The following is a 5,000-nucleotide window of genomic DNA, read 5'->3' as shown; positions in this document are numbered from 1 at the left end:
TCTTTGAGTTCAGATGAAATTATTCCCATTATGTAAATGGGTATGATATGTGTGGCTTGCTGTCATATCTATAGGTTGATTTGTTGTTAATATGATGATTAAAAACAAAAGACAAAAAACAAGGCAAAAAAGGATAGTAATAAAAGCACATTTTCTCTTTCTTATTTTTTTTTGGTCAGTGGACTTACCAGGGTTTCTTTTGGATTCGTGCCCGATAAGGGGATTGACTTCCTTTTGCGCCGGCTGTGGATTCACGGACTTAAATGACTTAAAAGACACTTGAAAGTGAAAAAAATTTTGTTTTTCGTTAGAGTAGGACTTTTAATTTATTTTTAAAAATATAAAGATTAAAAACAAGTAATTACGTCTGTTGTAATATCATTTTCATTTGACATTACGCACAACGTGCAAGTAGGGACGAGATGCCACGGTACTTGAAACCGTACTGTGGTACTTGGTACCGAGCCGTGGTACCAAGCTGAGCTGTGGTACGAGCCATGGTTCCACAGCGCCATGGCACCTGGAACCGAGCTGTGGCACCGCAGTACCAAGGCTCGGTGCCAGGTGCCATGGTACGACCAAGGTGCCACGGCACCTCGGGGCCAACGCTAGGTGCTTATGGCACCGCAGAACTACGGCACAGTGCAAGGTGCCGTTGCACTGCGGTACCAGGACTCGGTGCCGGTGGTCTGTGGCACCACAGTGCCACAGGTCAGTGTCAGGTGCCATGGCACCGTGGTTCCACAACTGGGCGCCACCGGTGCCATGGAGCCACCAGCACCTCGAGCCGAGGCACCACCGCAGTGCCACGGTACCTGGAACCGAGCCGCGGTACCGCAATGCCACGGCACCTAACGTTGGCCCCAAGGTGCGCGCCGTAGCGGCACCACCGAAATGCGTGGCGGCGGCACCAATGGCACCTCAAGCCGAGGGGCTGCAGCACCAAGCCGTCGGTACCCGGTAAAATCGTCGTATAAACCCATCAGAGTAAAAGCACCAGTGGTTAAAGCGTGGGAAAAAAGTAGTGGCTTATACTCCGGAATTTAATCACGTGTTAATGATGACATGAATTGCATGGTTTCAGAACTGTTGACTTGCTCCATTCTGTTTGCGAGTACGGAGCCACTGCCTACATCAAGCGCCAGCTTGAAAGTCACTGTTTTTTCTCTACTGCGCCCCTCCCTCCGTCGGAGCCTGAACTCATCCTTCAAGGTGCGCCGACAAAAAGCGACACGCAATCACTGCAGGTTAACTCGGCATGACGGTAGGCCATGCTTTAAAAAAAAAAACAAAAAAAACAAAAAGAGGCACACAGCTAGCAAGGGGGACACAAAAGGTATTCCGCAGGTAAAAAACTGAAATGAAAGGTATTTCATCACATGTTAATGATGACGTTAATTGCCTGGTTTCAGCACTGTTGACTTGTTGCATTCTGTTGTGAGGACGGAGCGACTGCTCTTTCTCGCAAGGCCTACGTCAAGCGCCAGCATTGCCGCAGCCGCTTTTCTTCCCTTGGTGTGCATCTGTTTCTTTCCTCTTTGAACACATTCTCAGGGGAGGAGCGCGAACGCAGTCCCCCACTATCAGAAATTATGCAGTCGAGATTCGCACATTTGGGGAATTCGCAGGGGTCAGCCCAACCCCAGTGCAATGATTGAGCCTCGCCCTGGGTGAACCACCTTCTTGATCATGGTTTCTCCCCTGCCATGTAAGTATGACACCCAAGCGCGCCACAAAAGGGGGTGTTTTACAGACAGGCCCAGCTGACCTATGGCGCCCATCATCCACACTGGCACCCAAAGCAAAGCAGTCTGAAGCAACCGTCGGTGACATTTTTTACCCCCGGCGGTGTGACCGGCCACATGAGAAATCGGTGAGCAATTTCTATTTGAGGGATAAGCATGCACCAAGGAATTCGCACACGAGGCTTTTCTCCTCCCGCACTGACTGTCGACAGTTGCGCCCTCTGATTGGTCCAGGGCCCCGGTAAAGAGACATGGCTTTCCAAACCCTTACTTGTCTTTAAACCAGCGCGCGAAATCTTACCTAGCCAGCATGGGCAGGCATTTAGATATCCCAGTGGAAACTGGTGTTTAAGCCGAATCAAAAGGGATCATCCCGTTTGAGCCACCACCCTGTGGGGTGCCATTCGGCGCCAAGGAAACCCACTCAGCGGTACAGGCAAATCTCAGCCGGGCAAAGTGAAACAGAGCGGCTCAACTTTTCAGAGACTCTCTCCCATCGTTTGTGAGCAAATTGCAAGGCAGTTGTTTAGCTAAAGCCTTCTCCAAGGAGAAACACCTCAACAGCATTTGTGCTGGTGTGTAACAAGGGCAACAGCTGACTCTTACCATTGACATGCCGAGAGAAAGTGTTGCACCGCTCCTGGAGGCACTGCAATACCAGGTCGATGCGTGGAGTGGATGGAGCAAGCCCCTACTCCAGCTCCCTGATCCAAAAAGCAACTTAATATATGGTCTCCGGGTAGGGGACGTATCAGATATTAAACTGATAAGAACAGATACTACACTTGATCTTAGCCAAAAGGCCGAGAATCGATGGGGAGAGGAGGTCAACAAGAGGGGCCCTTCTCCCCGTTGTAATTCTCCGTCACGGGTTAACGGAGTGTAACCTGAGCCGAGGGACGCATTCTCATGGGACACTGGCAGTACAGTCAAAACGTGGAAACAAAGGTACGCTACGAGTGTCCGTTTTCTTCCAGATAATTAATAAACCACCAAAGACACTTCATGGCATTTGTAGTCATGTGACTTGCTACTGTCTAAATTGGCGACATCTGCCATCTTAAACTTAAAGCCAGCCAAGCTTGTTCCTTTCAGTCACCCCGTAATGTACACGTACTCGGTCCCAAAAAGAAACAACAGTACGTTGGCTAGGGAGACGCACAACTCCATGTTGCAAGCGGCTTTGCGGTGGAACTCTGACCTCCGTCCGCTCTGTTGAATGGACAAAAAAAAAAAGAAAAAGTCAACTGTTTGTTCTCTGCCGCACCCTCCCTCCGTCGGAGCCTGAACTCATCCTTCAAGGTGCGCCGACAAAAGAGAACACGCCAATCACTGCAGGTTAACTCGGCATGACGGTAAGGCCATGCTTTAAAAAAAAAACAAAAAAAACAAAAAGAGGCACACAGCTAGCAAGGGGGACACAAAAGGTATTCCACAGGTAAAAACTGAAATGAAAGGTATTTCATCACATGTTAATGATGACGTTAATTGCCTGGTTTCAGCACTGTTGACTTGTTGCATTCTGTTGTGAGAACGGAGCGACTGCTCTTTCTCATAAGGCCTACGTCAAGCGCCAGCATTGCCGCAGCTGCTTTTCTTCCCTTGGTGTGCATCTGTTTCTTTCCTCTTTGAACACATTCTCAGGGGAGAGCGCGAACGCAGTCCCCCACTATCAGAAATTATGCAGTCGAGATTCCCACATTGGGGAATTCGCAGGGGTCAGCCCAACACCAGTGCAATGATTGAGCCTCGCCCTGGGTGAACCACCTTCTTGATCATGGTTTCTCCCCTGCCAGGTAAGTATGACACCCAAGCGCGCCACAAAAGGGGGTGTTTTACAGACAGGCCCAGCTGACCTATGGCGCCCATCATCCACATGGCACCCAAAGCAAAGCAGTCTGAAAGCACCGTCGGTGACATTTTTTACCCCCGGCGGGTGACCGGCCACATGAGAAATCGGTGAGCAATTTCTATTTGAGGGATAAGCATGCACCAAGGAATTCGCACACGAGGCTTTTCTCCTACCGCACTGACTGTCGACAGTTACGCCCTCTGATTGGTCCAGGGCCCCGGTAAAGAGACATGGCTTTCCAAACCCTTACTTGTCTTTAAACCAGCGGGCGAAATCTTACTTAGCCAGCATGGGCGGGCATTTAGATATCCCAGTGGAAACTGGTGTTTAAGCCGAATCAAAAGGGATCATCCCGTTTGAGCCACCACCCTGTGGGGTGCCATTCGGCGCCGAGAAAACCCCACTCAGCGGTACAGGCAAATCTCAGCCCGGGCAAAGTGAAACAGAGCGGCTCAACTTTTCAGAGACTCTCTCCCATCGTTTGTGAGCAAATTGCAAGGCAGTTGTTTAGCTAAAGCCTTCTCCAAGGAGAAACACCTCAACAGCATGTTGTGCTGGTGTGTAACAAGGGCAACAGCTGACTCTTACCATTTGACATGCCGAGAGAAAGTGTTGCACCGCTCCTGGAAGCACTACAATACCAGGTCTGATGCATGGAGTGGATGGAGCAAGCCCCTACTTCCAGCTCCCTGATCCAAAAAGCAACTTAATATATGGTCCCCAGGTAGGGGACGTATCAGATATTAAACTGATAAGAACAGATACTACACTTGATCTTAGCCAAAGGCCGAGAAGCGATGGGGAGAGGAGGTCGATCAAGAGTGGCCCATTCTCCCCGTTGCAATTCTCCGTCACGGGTTAACGGAGTGTAACCTGAGCCGAGGGACGCATTCTCATGGGACACTGGCAGTACAGTCAAACGTGGAAACAAAGGTACGCTACGAGTGTCCGTTTCTTCCAGATAATTAATAAACCACCAAAGACACTTCATGGCATTTGTAGTCCTGTGACTTGCTACTGTCTAAATTGGCGACATCTGCCATCTTAAACTTAAAGCCAGCCCAAGCTTTTTCCTTTCAGTCACCCCGTAAATGTACACGTACTCGGTCCCAAAAGAAACAACAGTACGCTTGGCTAACGAGACGCACAACTCCACGTTGCAAGCGGCTTCGCGGTGGAACTCTGACCTCCATCCGCTCTTTGAATGGACAAAAAAAGAAAGAAAAGTCAACTGTTTGTTCTCTGCCGCAGCCCTCCCTCCGTCGGAGCCTGAACTCATCCTTCAAGGTGCGCCGACAAAAGCGACACGCCAATCACTGCAGGTTAACTCGGCATGATGGTAAGGCCATGCTTTAAAAAAAAAACAAAAAAAACAAAAGAGGCACACAGCTAGCAAGGGGGAC

At 49.6% G+C, this 5,000-nt stretch overlaps 4 non-coding genes across 4 annotated transcripts; all 4 read right to left on the bottom strand.

The window, feature by feature from the left end:
* Positions 1-1,552: 1,552 nt before the first annotated feature.
* On the bottom strand, positions 1,553-1,716 carry LOC115430880 (U1 spliceosomal RNA). The gene has a single exon (XR_003937008.1). It is a non-coding gene; the product is annotated as a U1 spliceosomal RNA (small nuclear RNA).
* A 653-nt stretch (positions 1,717-2,369) lies between these two features.
* LOC115430895 (U2 spliceosomal RNA) lies at positions 2,370-2,560 on the bottom strand. The gene has a single exon (XR_003937021.1). It is a non-coding gene; the product is annotated as a U2 spliceosomal RNA (small nuclear RNA).
* Positions 2,561-3,386: 826 nt separating this feature from the next.
* LOC115430873 (U1 spliceosomal RNA) lies at positions 3,387-3,549 on the bottom strand. The gene has a single exon (XR_003937002.1). It is a non-coding gene; the product is annotated as a U1 spliceosomal RNA (small nuclear RNA).
* Positions 3,550-4,204: 655 nt separating this feature from the next.
* Positions 4,205-4,396, bottom strand: LOC115430897 (U2 spliceosomal RNA). Its single transcript, XR_003937023.1, has one exon. It is a non-coding gene; the product is annotated as a U2 spliceosomal RNA (small nuclear RNA).
* Positions 4,397-5,000: the final 604 nt, after the last annotated feature.

Source organism: Sphaeramia orbicularis, chromosome 12 (genome assembly GCF_902148855.1).
Source record: "Sphaeramia orbicularis chromosome 12, fSphaOr1.1, whole genome shotgun sequence".
NCBI lineage: Eukaryota > Metazoa > Chordata > Actinopteri > Kurtiformes > Apogonidae > Sphaeramia > Sphaeramia orbicularis.
Note: the sequence above shows the minus strand (reverse complement) of the source record. Positions and strands in the feature narration are given on the sequence as shown.